Below are 14,416 nucleotides of genomic sequence, written 5' to 3'. Positions count from 1 at the left end.
GGAGGGGGAAGGGTAAGCTGGGGCGAAGTGAGAGAGTGGCATGGACTTATATATACTACCAAATGTAAAATAGATAACTAGTGGGAAGCAGCCACATAGCACAGGGAGATCAGCTCAGTGCTTTGTGACCACCTAGAGGGGTGGGATAGGGAGGGTGGGAGGGAAGGAGACGCAAGAGGGAGGAGATATGGGGATATATGTATATGTATAGCTGATTCTCTTTGTTATAAAGCAGAAACTAACACACCATTGTAAAGCAATTATACTCCAATAAAGATGTTTAAAAAAAATTGGCAAAGGAATTAAATAGACATTTCTCCAGAGAAGATTTACAAATGGCCAATGAGCTCATGAAAAGATGCTCAACATCATTAGTTATTAGGGAACTGCAAATCAAAACCTCAATGAGAAACCACTTTACTGGGATAACTATAATTTTTAAAATGAAAATAGCAGGTGTTACTGGGGATGTGGAGAAATTGGAACTCTTGTAAATTGCCACTGGGAATGTAAAATGGCACAGCCACTGTGGATAACAGTTTGGTGGTTCCTCAAAAAGTTCAGTATAGAATTACCATATGACCCAGCAGTTACACTCCAAGTTATATACCCAAAAGAACTGAAAACAGGGACTTAAACAGATACTTGTATTCGGTGTTTACTGTAGCATTATTCACAATAGGCAAAAGGTGAAATAGCTCAAATGTCCATCAGTAGGTGAATGGATAAACAAAACGTGGTATATCCATACAATGAAATACTATTTGGCCATAGAAAGAAATGATGTTCTGATATAAGCTATGACATGGATGAACCTTGAAAGCGTTATGCCAAGTGAAATAATCCAGGCACAAAAGGACAAATATTATATAGTTCCACTTACACAAAATATCTACAATAGGCAAATTCATATAGACAGAAAGTAGGTTAGAAGTTACCAGGGATTGGGGGAAGGGGTAATGGGGAGTTATTGCTTAATGGGTACAGAATTTCTATTTGGGGTGATAGAAAAGTTTTGGAATAGATAGTGGTGATGATTGCACAATACTGTGAATGTACTTAATACACTGAATATTCTGCTTAAAATGGTTGCAATGGCATATTTTATGTTTTATATACTTTATCACAATGATATTAAAATTTTAAAAATAAAGATAGACCACATCGTGGACCACAAAGAAATCTCAGCAAATTTAAAATAAGGAAATCAAACAGGGTATATTTTCTGACCAAAATAGAATCAAACAAATTAATAAAGGATAATAGGATAATCTCCAAACATTTAGATACTTAAAAAACACACTCCTGAATAATCCATTTGTCAAAAAGCAAATTTCATGGAGAATCACAAATTACATTTAAATGATTTAAAATGAAAATACAACATACCAAAATTTGTGGGACACAGCTAAATCAGTGCTGAGAGGGGAATTTACAGCACCAAATCCTAAAAAAAAAAAGGATAATCTCAAATCAATAATTTAAGTTGCCACCTTAACATACTAGGTAGAGCAAATTAAATGAAACTGAAAACAATAATAATATAGAAAATGAAACAGAAAGGTGGTTCTCTGAAAATGTCAGTAAAATTGACAGATCTCTAGCAGGACTGACAAATTTAAAAACGGAGAAGACATAAATTGCCAAAATCAAGAGTGAAGTGGGGTATCACCACAAACCCTACAGACATCAAAAGGGTAATAACAGAATACATCTAACAACTCTACACACATAAACTTGACAAGTTAAATAAAATGAACTGCTTCCTCAAAAACCACATACTACTGCAACTCGCCAAATATGAAATTATTTGAATAACCTATAACTATTAAGGAAATTGAATTTGTATTTGAAAACTCCCAAAAAGAACGCTCCAGGCCTAGATGGTTTCACTGGAGGATTCTACCAAATGTTTAAAGAAGAATTCAAACCAAATCTAAATCTTTCCAGAAAATAGAAGAGGAAGAAACACTTCACAACTCATTTCATTAAACCAGTGTTATCCTGATACCAAAACCAGACAAAGACAGTACAAAAAAAGGAAAACTACAGACCAGTATCTCTGCTCTGTGCATTCCATAGCTGAAAGACATAACAAGCAGCATCTGAGGAGCATACAAAACAAAAAGGAAAAAATAAAACTGTCCCTATTTGCAAATGACATTATTGTCTACAATACAATCCCAAGGAATCTACAAAAACCTCCTAGAACTAATAAATGTTTTCAACAAGGTCTCAGGATACAAGATTGACATACAAAAATCAATTGTATTTCTATGTACTACCCATGAGCACATGGAAACCAAAATTTAAAATACAATGCAATTTATAATCAGCTTTTAAAAAATGAAATACTTAGGTGTAAATCTAACAAAGAATATACCAGGGCTTCCCTGGTGGCACAGTGGTTGAGAGTCCGCCTGCCGATGCAGGGGACACGGGTTCGTGCCCCAGTCCGGGAAGATCCCACATGCCGTGGAGCGGCTGGGCCCGTGAGCCATGGCCACTGAGCCTGCGCGTCCGGAGCCTGTGCTCCGCAATGGGAGAGGCCACAACACTGAGAGGCCCGCGTATTGCAATATATATATATATATATATATATATATATATATATATATATATATATATACACACACACACATACCAGACTTGTATGTTAAAACTACAAAACCCTGATGAAAGATATCAAAGATCTACATTCATGCAAAGACATACCGTGTTCATGGATTAGAAGACTCCACGTAGTAAAGATGTCAATTCTTTCCAGATTTATGTACAAGTTTAAAATAATTCCTATCAAAATTCCAGTATGTTTTTTGAAAATATAGACAAGATTATTATTAAATTTATATGGAAAAACAAAGGAACTAGAATAGCTAAAACAATTTTATAAAAGAAGGATGAAGTGGGAGGAATCACTTTACCAATTTTGAGATTTAATATATAGGTACAGTAATCAAGACTGTGTGGTATTGGCAAAGGAATAAACACATCAAAGAGCAGAATAGAGATCCCAGAAACAGACCCGCACAAATACAGCCAACTGATTTTTGACTAAGGTCCAAAAGCAATTCAATGGAGGAAAGACAGCCTTTTCAATAAATAGTGCTGGTGCAGTTGAACTTCCATCAACAAATTGGTAAATTTAGTTTAAGAAAAAGTAGAAATCTATTTTACTGTTTTTGCAGCTTCTCTTTAGATTTGAAAATTTTCAAAATAAAAAAATTGGGGAAGAGACATATAAAATATATTGCAATTATATTTATTTACAATGGAAGATATACCTGTTGGGTAACCACAATAGTCTTATCTACTCCAAGGGCATTTCTTTCCCAGGATCAAGGGACCTAGGAAACTGAATTAGTAAGTCAGAAGGTTACTTGATGAGCATGGAATCAGAGTGAAGGAAGTGACTGTTTCATAATTGAGTCTACATCCTTAGGGACCACAATATGTGTGTCTGTCATATACGTGGTCTACCCAGCTCCCTCTGCTCTCCAGCCACTGCACAAATGTACACACTTCCCTCTCCCATCCCTTCCTGTCCCTCTGCATAGTGAGGAGTGGGGGGTGCTGGACAAACAGTAACATATCTTCACTCTCTAATCCCTCTTTTTCAAATAACTCGTACACCACCTCTCTGTAGCACCTTATTCTTCAGAGAGTTTACAGTAAAACTGATTAGATTGCAGCTTTCTTCGAGTACATTCCAGTCTTGCAGATATGCCCTGATCACCTTGATTACACTTGGATATTTCCCAGGTCTCCATCAGCAACACATCTACAACCATGTCTTTGTGTTATTTCACTCTCAGAATCATTCTGAGCCTATCTCCAAATTCCCGGGTCACCTTACTGCAGCCTAGACTCTGACTACACTTATTTCTTTAGTTTGATTTATTTTGCCAAGGTCCCATCATAGACAGATTTTTTTCAAGGTGTTGACAATATTACTGCTTCTTTTGGTGTCTTTGCCACTGCTCTACAAAGGTATTTTTGCAAACAGTATGAGCTAAAGAAGGTATAATAGATGAAATGATAAAATTAGATTTTATATATATATATATATATATATGAAAGTGCTTTGAAAGTTAAAAGCACTGAACAAGTATAAGAGATGATTATTGCTCTAATTTAATAGGTAAAGCCACTGGCTGCTTCAGGCCAGCCCTCATAGGAGAGGAGCACTTGAGGATACTCCAGCCAGTCTGCTCTGTAGTTTTTCCACCTCACATTTCTCTCCCATTTTCAGTCACATGATGATTAAGTCTCTGGGGAATGAATCATGCTGCCAAAGCCACAGAGACTGATTTATAAAGCAGACCTCAAGGTGGTCATTTATAATGAGCAGTATATTAGGCAAGACAAGACTTTGATCAACAGCATAAAGGCCCTCCTGGCTGGTGGGTCGTCCCAGTCAAGAAACAAGTTATACACCATAAAGCTGCTCAGCAAACACCTAATTAGAACAAAAGGAATTGGATAGTCTCCAGAGTTTTGTTCTTCTTTTAATCAAGCCTAGGTACCTGAGAAATTGCCCTTCTCCATACTAGGAATAGTTCTGTCTACAGAAGCAAAGACGCCATTGTCCAAAAATAGACAGTCCTCTCCATGGTCGTTCCTGGAGATGCACTGACAGATTTTCTCTTGTTCACCCATCTCACTTTGCCAGTCATCTAAGTACCTGTCTTTACAGCATTACCTCGAGACAATCATGTTACAATTTTTGACATTACAGTTTACCTTAACATTAGTAACATTTTAGGGTGGTCATTTCTTGACACCTTAATATCTCCGTTTTGCAATATACAACAGGTTACCATGGCAGGCAGTCCCCATTGTTTACCACTTCAAAATGTGCTCATCCAACAGTGCCACAAAGAAACTTATGCTTCACTTCTTAAACTTTTTCATCTTTTTCCCCATCTGCCAAATAGCCAAAGTGCACTCTAGTGCCTTTAGGGTATTACCAAAAGCCAGTCTGTTGCTTTGGTGCAAAAGTGTGGGTGCTACCTGAAGGCAAAAAGGAATACCTGCAGGTCTGTACCCAGCACCAACTGGGAACCAGAAATCTAGTCTGCTAAAGTTCAAAGGGAATGGAGAAACCTGAAGCTTAGAAAAGATAAATGATTCAATAAAATAGTATATATGAAAGTGCCTAGCGCAGGCCCTCAATAATAGTTAGGAAAAAGAAATGAGCAAATTGTCCAAGGTCTCCCAAATAGTGAGTGGTAGGGCCAAAACTCACGTAGTTGTTTCCCCACTAACACAGTGCCTCAAAAGTCATCTTGAAAAATATTTTGCTTTCCATCCTACTTTTCAGAAGTATTTTGTGGGGAAGAGCAGAGAGAAGCATCTGCTCGTATTTCATTGTAGACTGGAACTTGTTGACTTCAGCGTCAGAGTAACTTTCTCTGAAGCCTTCCCTGAGCCCCTTCTTGTTAGCCCCAGCGCCCTTTGATTAAATTCTGCCTTTTATTATCACTTGCACTTCCTTCTCTCCTATTTCTGGCCTCCTGAATATAAACTCTTGAAGTGTCCACTCATCTTTATACGTCTCACAGTGAGGCCTAGCGTAGAGTCTGGCATATAGTAAGTACTCAACAAATTTCTGGTAATTTGAATTGAGTTCCATTAGCTGCAGTTTCTGTGATTCTCCATGATTTTTTGCCTGAGCTCTCTGTCTCCTGTCTCAATTCCTTTTAACAGTTTTTACTACGAGCTGGGTGAAACTAGTTATGCTATCCTCAAGATTCCACGGAACTCTTTTCAAAATCTTTTCCTCCATTTTTCTTCACAACTCCATTTTTGGTGAACTCTGCTTCCATCACCCCTTTCATTCATTCATTCACTCATTCACTCACTCACAAATGCCCAGTGAAGTAGACAGAGGGGCCCTACCTTTTAGAACTTGTAGTCTCCTGGGAGATCAGCAGTAAACAAGTAATAAAATAATTACAGATTGTGATAAGTGCTAAGGAAATAAACAGATGATACCGAGATCAGGACTGACCTCTCTGAGGGGATCAAATCTAGGTCTGAAGTACCAAAGCCATGAAGAACCCAGCCAGACAAAGCTGCATTTCAGGGAACAGCATGTGAAAAGGTAGGAAAGAGCTGGATATGCTCAAGAAAAAGCAGAAAGGTTGTGCGACTGGGGTGTATTGAGTGAGGTGAGGGGGGTGGGATGAGGTCAGAGAGGCAGGCAGGAGCCACACTATGTAGGAGACTTGTAGGCTGAGGTAAGGAGTGTAATCTGACTCTAATTGTAGTGGGGGTCAAAGAGTTTTTAAGCAGAGGAGTAACGTAAGCGAATTGACATTTTTAGAAGATGGTGCTGACTGCTGTGTGGAGACCACATAGTGTGGGGACGAGAGAGGGTGCAGAGACCACTGTCCAGGCTAATAGACTGGTCCAGCTGAGGACTGCTGGGGCCTGGACTAGGGTGGTGGCAGTGAAGATGGTGTGATTCAAGAAATATTTTTGAAGTAGAATTGAAGGATTCTGGATTTGCCGATAATTTGAATGGGGAACCTCTTTGTTTTACTCTTTAGGAAGGTAAGGCACAGGAAGACTAAGTTAATAGGGAATAATTTTTGTGCTGTAACTGAACCCTGATTTCCTAACTGCTGGTCTCGTGTTCTTCCTGTGCACTACTCTGCTTTTCATAATCTTCAGCAATTCTCACTACCTTTGGGTCTTCTCCCAAATGCAATCATTCACCAAATCCAGCCCCCTCCTTTTCTGTGCCCCCTGAATCTCCTGCCTGCACTTGCCATGCCCATTCTGCTCTGGGTTATTGTGACTGCCTTCTGGCTGGCCTTGCTGCCTCCTTCCAGCCTTGCAGTGCAGGTCATTTTTCATGGCTTCACTTCAACCATGTCTCTAATAACTCTCCAGCAACTCCCTACTCATGCAAATGAAAATCCAGACTTTGGGCAGTGGCTTCATAGCACTTCCCCAGCTAGGTCCACCCAGCCCTTCCTGTTTGCTCTCGTCTCCCATTATAACCCAGCCCGCATCTTCAATTTTAGTCTTTTTGTGGCTACCCCTCCCAGCTCTGAGCTATTAGGCCAGCTGCTTTGTGTATGAAATTCCCCTCTTTTGCTCTTTCTTCTTGACTAGCAAGTCATAGATTTTTCCTGAATCATTTCAGTCATTCATTCTTTATTTCACCAAATAATAATTAAGTACCTCCTTTGGGCCCGACACTACTAGCTAATAGGCATGAAAAAATCAGTAGAGATGGTACCTGCCCTCAAGCAGCTTGGAGTCTGTTGGGGGAGGCAGATCTGTAATCAAATAATCACGATGTGTTGTATTAAGTGGCCCAGGGGCTATAGATACAGAATGCTGGAGCTACACACAAGAAGTAGCAACAAACTCTACTGAGGGAAACAAGAAAGGCTTCACAGAGGAGGTGGCATTTGAATTGAGTAGAAAGGTATATAAGTATTTTTGAAGGTGAAGAGAAAGAGTAAGGGCATTTCTGGAAGAAAGAATCCATTGTTATTTGATAATCATAATAGCTAGCAGGTACTGCTTTTTCAGGTATATATATATACTTGTGATAGGGTGGCATATGCTGGGATTATAGTGACAGGTTCAGTACGGCTAGAGCATGGGAGACATAAAAAAGCATATTGGAAAATGAGAATAGAAGGAGAGATTGGGACAAGATTCTACAAGCAGTAGGAGCCAGGAGAGATTTTTTTTTTTTTTTTTTGGCTGTGTTGGGTCTTCATTGTTGTGTGCAGGCTTTCTCTAGTTGCAGCGAGTGGGGGCTACTCTTCGTTGTGATGCATGGGCTTCTCATTGTGGTGGCTCCTCTTGTTTCAGAGCACAGGCTCTAGGCATGCGGGCTTCAGTAGTTGTGGCTCACGGGCTGTAGAGCACAGGCTCAGTAGTTGTGGCGCATGGGCTTAGTTGCTCTGCAGCATGTGGGATCTTCCTGGACCAGGGCTCGAACCCATGTCCCCTGCATTGGCAGACAGATTCTTAACCACTACACCACCAGGGAAGTCCCCAGGAGAGATCTTTAAAAGAGGGAGTGGCAGGCTTCCCTGGTGGCGCAGTGGTTGAGAGTCCGCCTGCCAATGCAGGGGACACGGGTTCGTGCCCTGGTCCGGGAAGATCCCACATGCTGTGGAGCAACTAGGCCTGTGAGCCATGGCCGCTGAGCCTGTGCGTCCGGAGCCTGTGCTCCGCAATGGGAGAGGCCACAACAGTGAGAGGCCCGCGTACCACAAAAAAAAAAAAAAAAAAGAGGGAGTGGCATGATCAGTTTTGGAACTGTGGCAGCTACAGTTGGTACACAGGTTATAGAACCATGGAGGTGATTACAGAGGTCACGTGAGAGATGAAAGCTTCAACCAAGGTGAAGGCAGAGGGAACAGAGAAGAGGACATATCTACACACTAAGACTGACAGGGTTGGGAGTCTGATTGGACATAGTGGAGTGGGAAAAAGCAGAATCAGGAGATGACTCCAAGATTTCTAACAGGATACCATTAAGTGGGATAGAGAACAGAAGAGGAGAAAGGGTTTAAGACAGAAGATCACGAGTTTATTTGGAGCAATCTGAGTTTGAGTCACCAATCAGCATACAAGTAGAAAAGTCCAGGAAGCAAATGGGTACAAAAGCGTGGTGCTCAGAAGAAAGCTTGCCACTCACAGCATCTAAAAATTCATCCATTCTCTAAGCGCTATATCTCTTCCTGTGTATTCTGAGTGTTATGCTAATTGTACACTTGTCTACCCTAAAAGTCAGGGGTCCTCCTCAGTATGAAGCTTATGTCCTTGCAGTAGCCTACAAGACCCAGCATGGTCTGCCCTCTATCACCTCTCTGACCTCATTTCCTACTGCTCTGTCCTCCACCACACTGTCCTGCTTGCTGTTCTTAGAAGGTATCAGGCACAAGGCACACTCCCACTTCAATATTTTGCACTGGATGTTTCCTCTGCTTAGAATGCTTTACTGTGGATGATCACATGACTAACTCCTTCAAGTCTTTGCTCAGTTGCAACTTTTTCAATGAGACTTACCCTGACCACCATATTTAATACTATAGTTGCCCATCCCCACTCCCTGACCACTCACACTTTTTTTTCACCAATAGCACTAATCATCTGCTAACATACAGTGTAATTTACTTATGTATTATGTTTATTGTTTATCAACTCTGTCTCTCCTCTAGAATGTAAGCTTCTTGAGGGCAGAGATTTTTTTCTTTTATTCACTAATATATGTCAAGCACCTAAAACAGTGCTTGGAGCATGATAAACACTCAGTATATATTTATATTTGTTGAATAAATGAATGAGAGTATAGGTTCCTGCATCAGTCTCCCTTCTAAAATTTTTGTTTGCATGGGCCTTGTACCCTCAGGGCCAAATAGAAATATAGGAAGAGGAAATGAGTAGATATACGAATAACTTAATGCCATTTGGCAGCCACACATTTCTGGTATATTAAAATAAAGCCTTTCTTAACTGGCTCCTTTCATAGTTTGTATGACTTATTGCTACTGTAGCAAATTACCACGAACTTAGTAGCTTAAAACAGCACAAATTTATTCTCATACAGTTCTGGAGGTTAAAAGTCTAAAATGGGGCTTCCCTGGTGGCGCAGTGGTTGAGAGTCCGCCTGCCGATGCGGGGGACACGGGTTCGTGCCCCCGTCCGGGAAGATCCCACATGCCGTGGAGCGGCTAGGCCCGTGAGCCATGGCCGCTGAGCCTGCGCGTCCGGAGCCTGTGCTCCGCAACAGGAGAGGCCACAGCAGTGAGAGGCCCACGTACCGCAAAAAAAAAAAAAAAAGTCTAAAATGGGTCACAGGACTATATTCCTTCTGGAGGTTCTAGGGAAGAATCTGTTTCGTTGCCTTTTCCAGCTTCTAGAGGTCTCCTGCATGCCTTGGTTCATGGTTCCTTCCTCCATCTTCAAAGTACATCACTCCAACCTCTGCTTCTGTCACCACATCACCTCTCTGACTGTGTATTTCCTGCTTTCCTGTTTCCCTTATGAAGATCCTTGTAATTACATTGAGTTCACCCATATAATCCAGGATAATCTCCCCATCTCAAGATTGTTAATCATGTCTGCAAAGTCCCTTTGGCCATGTAAGTTAGCATATTCACAGATTCTGGGTATTACGACTTGCACATCTTCAGGGAGAAAGCATACAGACTAAGACACAGATTGACAAGGGTTTGTTCAAAGGTGTAACCTAGTTCTGAAGACACCACACACCCTGGAGACATGTGTAGATTCAAATGTTCTAGAGCAGCACTATCCAATAAAACTTTCACAATGATGGAAATGTTCTATATCTGCACTGACCAATACGGTAGCCACATGTGGTTATTGAGCACTTGAAATGTGGCTAGTGGGACGGACGAACTACATTTTTCATTTTATTTTATTTTATTTTCACTAATTTACATTTAATAGCCACATGTGGCTAAGTGGTTAGTATTGGACAACAGAGGCCTACAGCTGGGGGAAGGGACAGACAGTAAGGAAAAATTTTTTGTCTAAGTTTTAACTTTGAGTAGAATTTTTTTTTTAAATACCTCCCTGAGATTTTATGACACCTGGTTTGGAGATTGAATATATATTATGTGAATGGCACAAAAAAATCACAGGCCACGATTTTTAATTTAAAGTGGACCTAGGTTTGTGATGCCTCAAACACCAGGGAAAATCAAATTGAAAGCTTTCATGGGAGAACACTGTTACTCTCGGGCCACATGGAAATCCCACAGAGAGTTCTAACAAAGTCCTTCACAATCAAAAGTCACAATTTACACAAGAAAACCAACTTCCAGGAGGAAGCAGACAACAGGGAAAAAAAAAAAGGTAAAACATAACTAGACCCACAAAGATTTTAGATATTTACATTATCGTATACAGGATATTAAATAGATATGTTAAATACATTTAAGGAAATAAAAAAGTACAGAGCAAGAGACTATCAAAAATGACCTGCTACCGCATAGCACAGGGAGATCAGCTCGGTGCTTTGTGACCACCTAGAGGGGTGGGATAGGGAGGGTGGGAGGGAGGGAGATGCAACAGGGAAGAGATATGGGGATATATGTATATGTATAACTGATTCACTTTGTTATAAAGCAGAAACTAACACACCATTGTAAAGCAATTATACTCCAATAAAGATGTTAAAAAAAAAATGACCTGCTAGGTTTGAAAAAGAACTAAATAGAATACCTAGAAATGAAAAATATAATAATTGTTATTAAAAACCTTGATGAAGTTTTATGCATCAGTTGATGAGAAATTAGGAAACTGGAAAATACATCTGAAAAAATCACACAAAATTCAAAAAAGAGGTACAAAGAGATGGAAAATATGAGTGCTTAAGAGATATGGAGGATAAAGCAAAAAGACCCAATATTAATCTCTTTAGAATTCTACAAAGAAATAATAGAAAAGGGGGAGAACCATTCAGATAAACCATAGCTGGAAAGTTTCCAGAATTTTGAAAAAACAAAAATCTGCAGGTTTGGGAAAACTAAGAAATTCCAGGCAAGATAAATAAAAAGAAATTAATATCTACATGCATCACAGTCAACTGCAGAACACCAGAGACAAAGATAAGATCTTAAAACGAGCTACAAGGAAAAGACTGATCACATACAAAAGAACAATTAGACCAATAGGTGACTTCTCAACAGCAACATTGGAAGCCATATTAGAATATAATGTTGAAAGTGCTTCGAGAAAATAATTTTCATCTTAAAATTATATATGCTGTGGCCCACTCACTGAGCCGCCACTGAGGACTCAGCAGCTTCCCCCTCGAGCCCCCTCGCTTCCTGACGCTCTGTCCCCCCCACCCGCCTTTTCCAGCTGCCACCTTCTGCAGGCCATTTCCACCGAGGAAAAGGAATCATATCGTATGTCTGCTATCCAGAACCTCCACTCTTTCGACCCCTTTGCTGATGCAAGTAAGGGTGATGATCTGCTTCCTGCTGGCACTGAGGATTATATCCATATAAGAATTCAACAGAGAAACAGCAGGAAGACCCTTACTACTGTCCAAGGGATCACTGATGATTACGATAAAAAGAAACTAGTGAAGGCGTTTAAGAAGAAATTTGCCTGCAATGGTACTGTACTTGAGCATCCAGAATATGGAGAAGTAATTCAGCTACAGGGTGACCAGCGCTAGAACATATGCCAGTTCCTCGTAGAGACTGGACTGGCTAAGGACAATCAGCTGAAGGTTCATAGGTTTTAAATGCTTCTGGCTCACTGAAGCTTACGTGAGGATTTCCTTGCAATGAGCAAAATTTTCCTTCTGTCCCTTGTCACAAGTTTAAAAACCTCACAGCTTGTATAATGTAACCATTTGGGGTCTGCTTTTAACTTGGACTAGTGTAACTCCTTCATGCAATAAACTGAAAAGAGCCAAAAAAATTATATATACTGTGAAACTGTCTTCAGAGAATAAAGGCAACATAAAGGCATTTTAATATAAAAAAAATTTAAAGCATTTACCACCAACATTTGTCACTGAATAAGGAAAATTATCCAAAAAAGAAGTTCCGAGATATACAAAAGAACTTTAAGTAGAAAACAAAAGTTAAACATGTGGGTAATATTAGTAATTTATAATTTGTGGGATTAAAAGAAGACAAAAAACACAGAATTTAAAGGCTTCACAATAGCAACTCATGTTGTTGAGGATTAGAGTCAAAACATTTTAGGGGTCCCTTCAAGAAGAGGGTACATATGTTAATTAACTCTAGGTTTTATTGAATTAAGTAAGCATGTTAGAATTTCAAAGATAGCCACTAAAAGAAGAGAAAAAGAATGAATATCTTCCAAAGTAATAGAAGTGGAAAAGTGGAACAAGAAAAAATCAATTGATTCAAAAGAGGAAAAAACACAGCAAAAATGGAACTCATGGAATAAAATAAGACAATATAAATAAATCCAAATATACAGTCTTTTTCTTAAAATACAGTTTTGGAAATTTAAAAACACTTTTAAATAACTCTTTAGGTCAAAGAAGAAATCTTAATGGAAATTAGAAAATGTTTAGAAATGAGCTTGTATGTTGCAACTAAAGTGGTGGTTACAGGGCTGTTTATAGCCTTAGGAGAGTATATTAAAAAGGAAGAGGGAGTTCTGTGGTGGCCAGGCTTTCACTGCCATGGCCCGATGTTCGATCCCTGGTCAGGGAACTGAGATCCCACAAGCTGTTCAGTGCGACCAAAAAAAAAAGGAAGAAAGGCTGAAAGTTAATGAGCTAAGCATTCAACTTAAGAAGTTAGATAATAAACAATAGAATAAATCCAAAGAAAGCAGAAGGAAGGAAATAATAGACACAAAAGCAAAAATTATTAAAATATAAAACAAAGTAGAGAAGATCACCAAAGCCAAGAATAGCAAGAGTCTATGGCATTTGAGCCATGACTCACTCCCTTATCACAACTCCCCCCACCCCACCTCTGCTTTGCAGAATCTCTACCCCAAACTCACTACTCTGGGCAGATGCAGCCAAGAGGATGGAGGTTCCTTCCCCCTGCAGTACCCAGTCTGGGGTTATGATCTCACCAAGGGAAGGGCAGGCTGCTGGAATTTTTCATCTCTCCCAGCTCCATGTTGCAGAAACTCAAGTCCAAGCAGGCATGGTCAAGAAAACCAGATCTCTTTTCCTCCACCCAGCTCCCACTCTAACCTGGGCAAAACTTTTTGGCCAACCCAATATAAACCCTGAACTGTGATAGTAGCCTCCAAACCACAAAGATATCCAACAATAAAGGTTAAAAATCTAACTGACTTGGGAGGCTTAAGCACAACCTTGACAATAAATGGCTTGTGCCAACCCAGGAGTAACCCCTAGGTAGTCAAGCAAAAAATTTAAAACAAGGGGAAAAAATCAGAGCAGGGACATCAAGCTTTATACTATAGAGAGGATAAACTTTACAATTTTCATTCAAGGTATCAAACAAATAACCAAGAAATTAAAAGCCACCAGCCTGGGGTGGGGTGGGGAATCAGTATCCCATAGTTCCTACCATATATTGTCTACAATGTTCAGATTTCAACAAAAAAATTATGAGAAAAGTAATTTTTTCCTGCCCCTCCTCCAAAAAACAGGAAAATATGACCCATACACAGAAGGAAAAAAAAAGAAAAGAAAAGCAATAAAAATACTCTCTTTAAAGAGGCTCAAGTGGAGGATGTAGCAGACAGAGATTTCAAAACGATTGTTATAAGTATGCTCAAAGAACTAAAGGTTGCTTAAAAGAAGTAAAGGAATGTGTGATGGCAATGTCTCAATAAATATAAATTATCAATAAAGAAATCGAAATTAGGGCTTCCCTGGTGGCATAGTGGTTAAGAATCTGCCTGCCAATGCAGGGGACACGGGTTCAAGCCCTGG

The 14,416-nt window shown here is 39.8% G+C and overlaps 1 protein-coding gene and 1 pseudogene across 4 annotated transcripts in view; both read left to right on the top strand.

Moving 5' to 3' along the window:
* HDAC8 (histone deacetylase 8) overlaps positions 1-14,416 on the top strand; it is a 243,971-nt gene that overhangs the window by 145,173 nt on the left and 84,382 nt on the right. The window lies entirely within an intron of this gene.
* Positions 11,811-12,441, top strand: LOC117198676 (eukaryotic translation initiation factor 1-like; annotated as a pseudogene).

Source organism: Orcinus orca, chromosome X (genome assembly GCF_937001465.1).
Source record: "Orcinus orca chromosome X, mOrcOrc1.1, whole genome shotgun sequence".
In the NCBI taxonomy this organism is placed as follows: domain Eukaryota; kingdom Metazoa; phylum Chordata; class Mammalia; order Artiodactyla; family Delphinidae; genus Orcinus; species Orcinus orca.
Note: the sequence above shows the minus strand (reverse complement) of the source record. Positions and strands in the feature narration are given on the sequence as shown.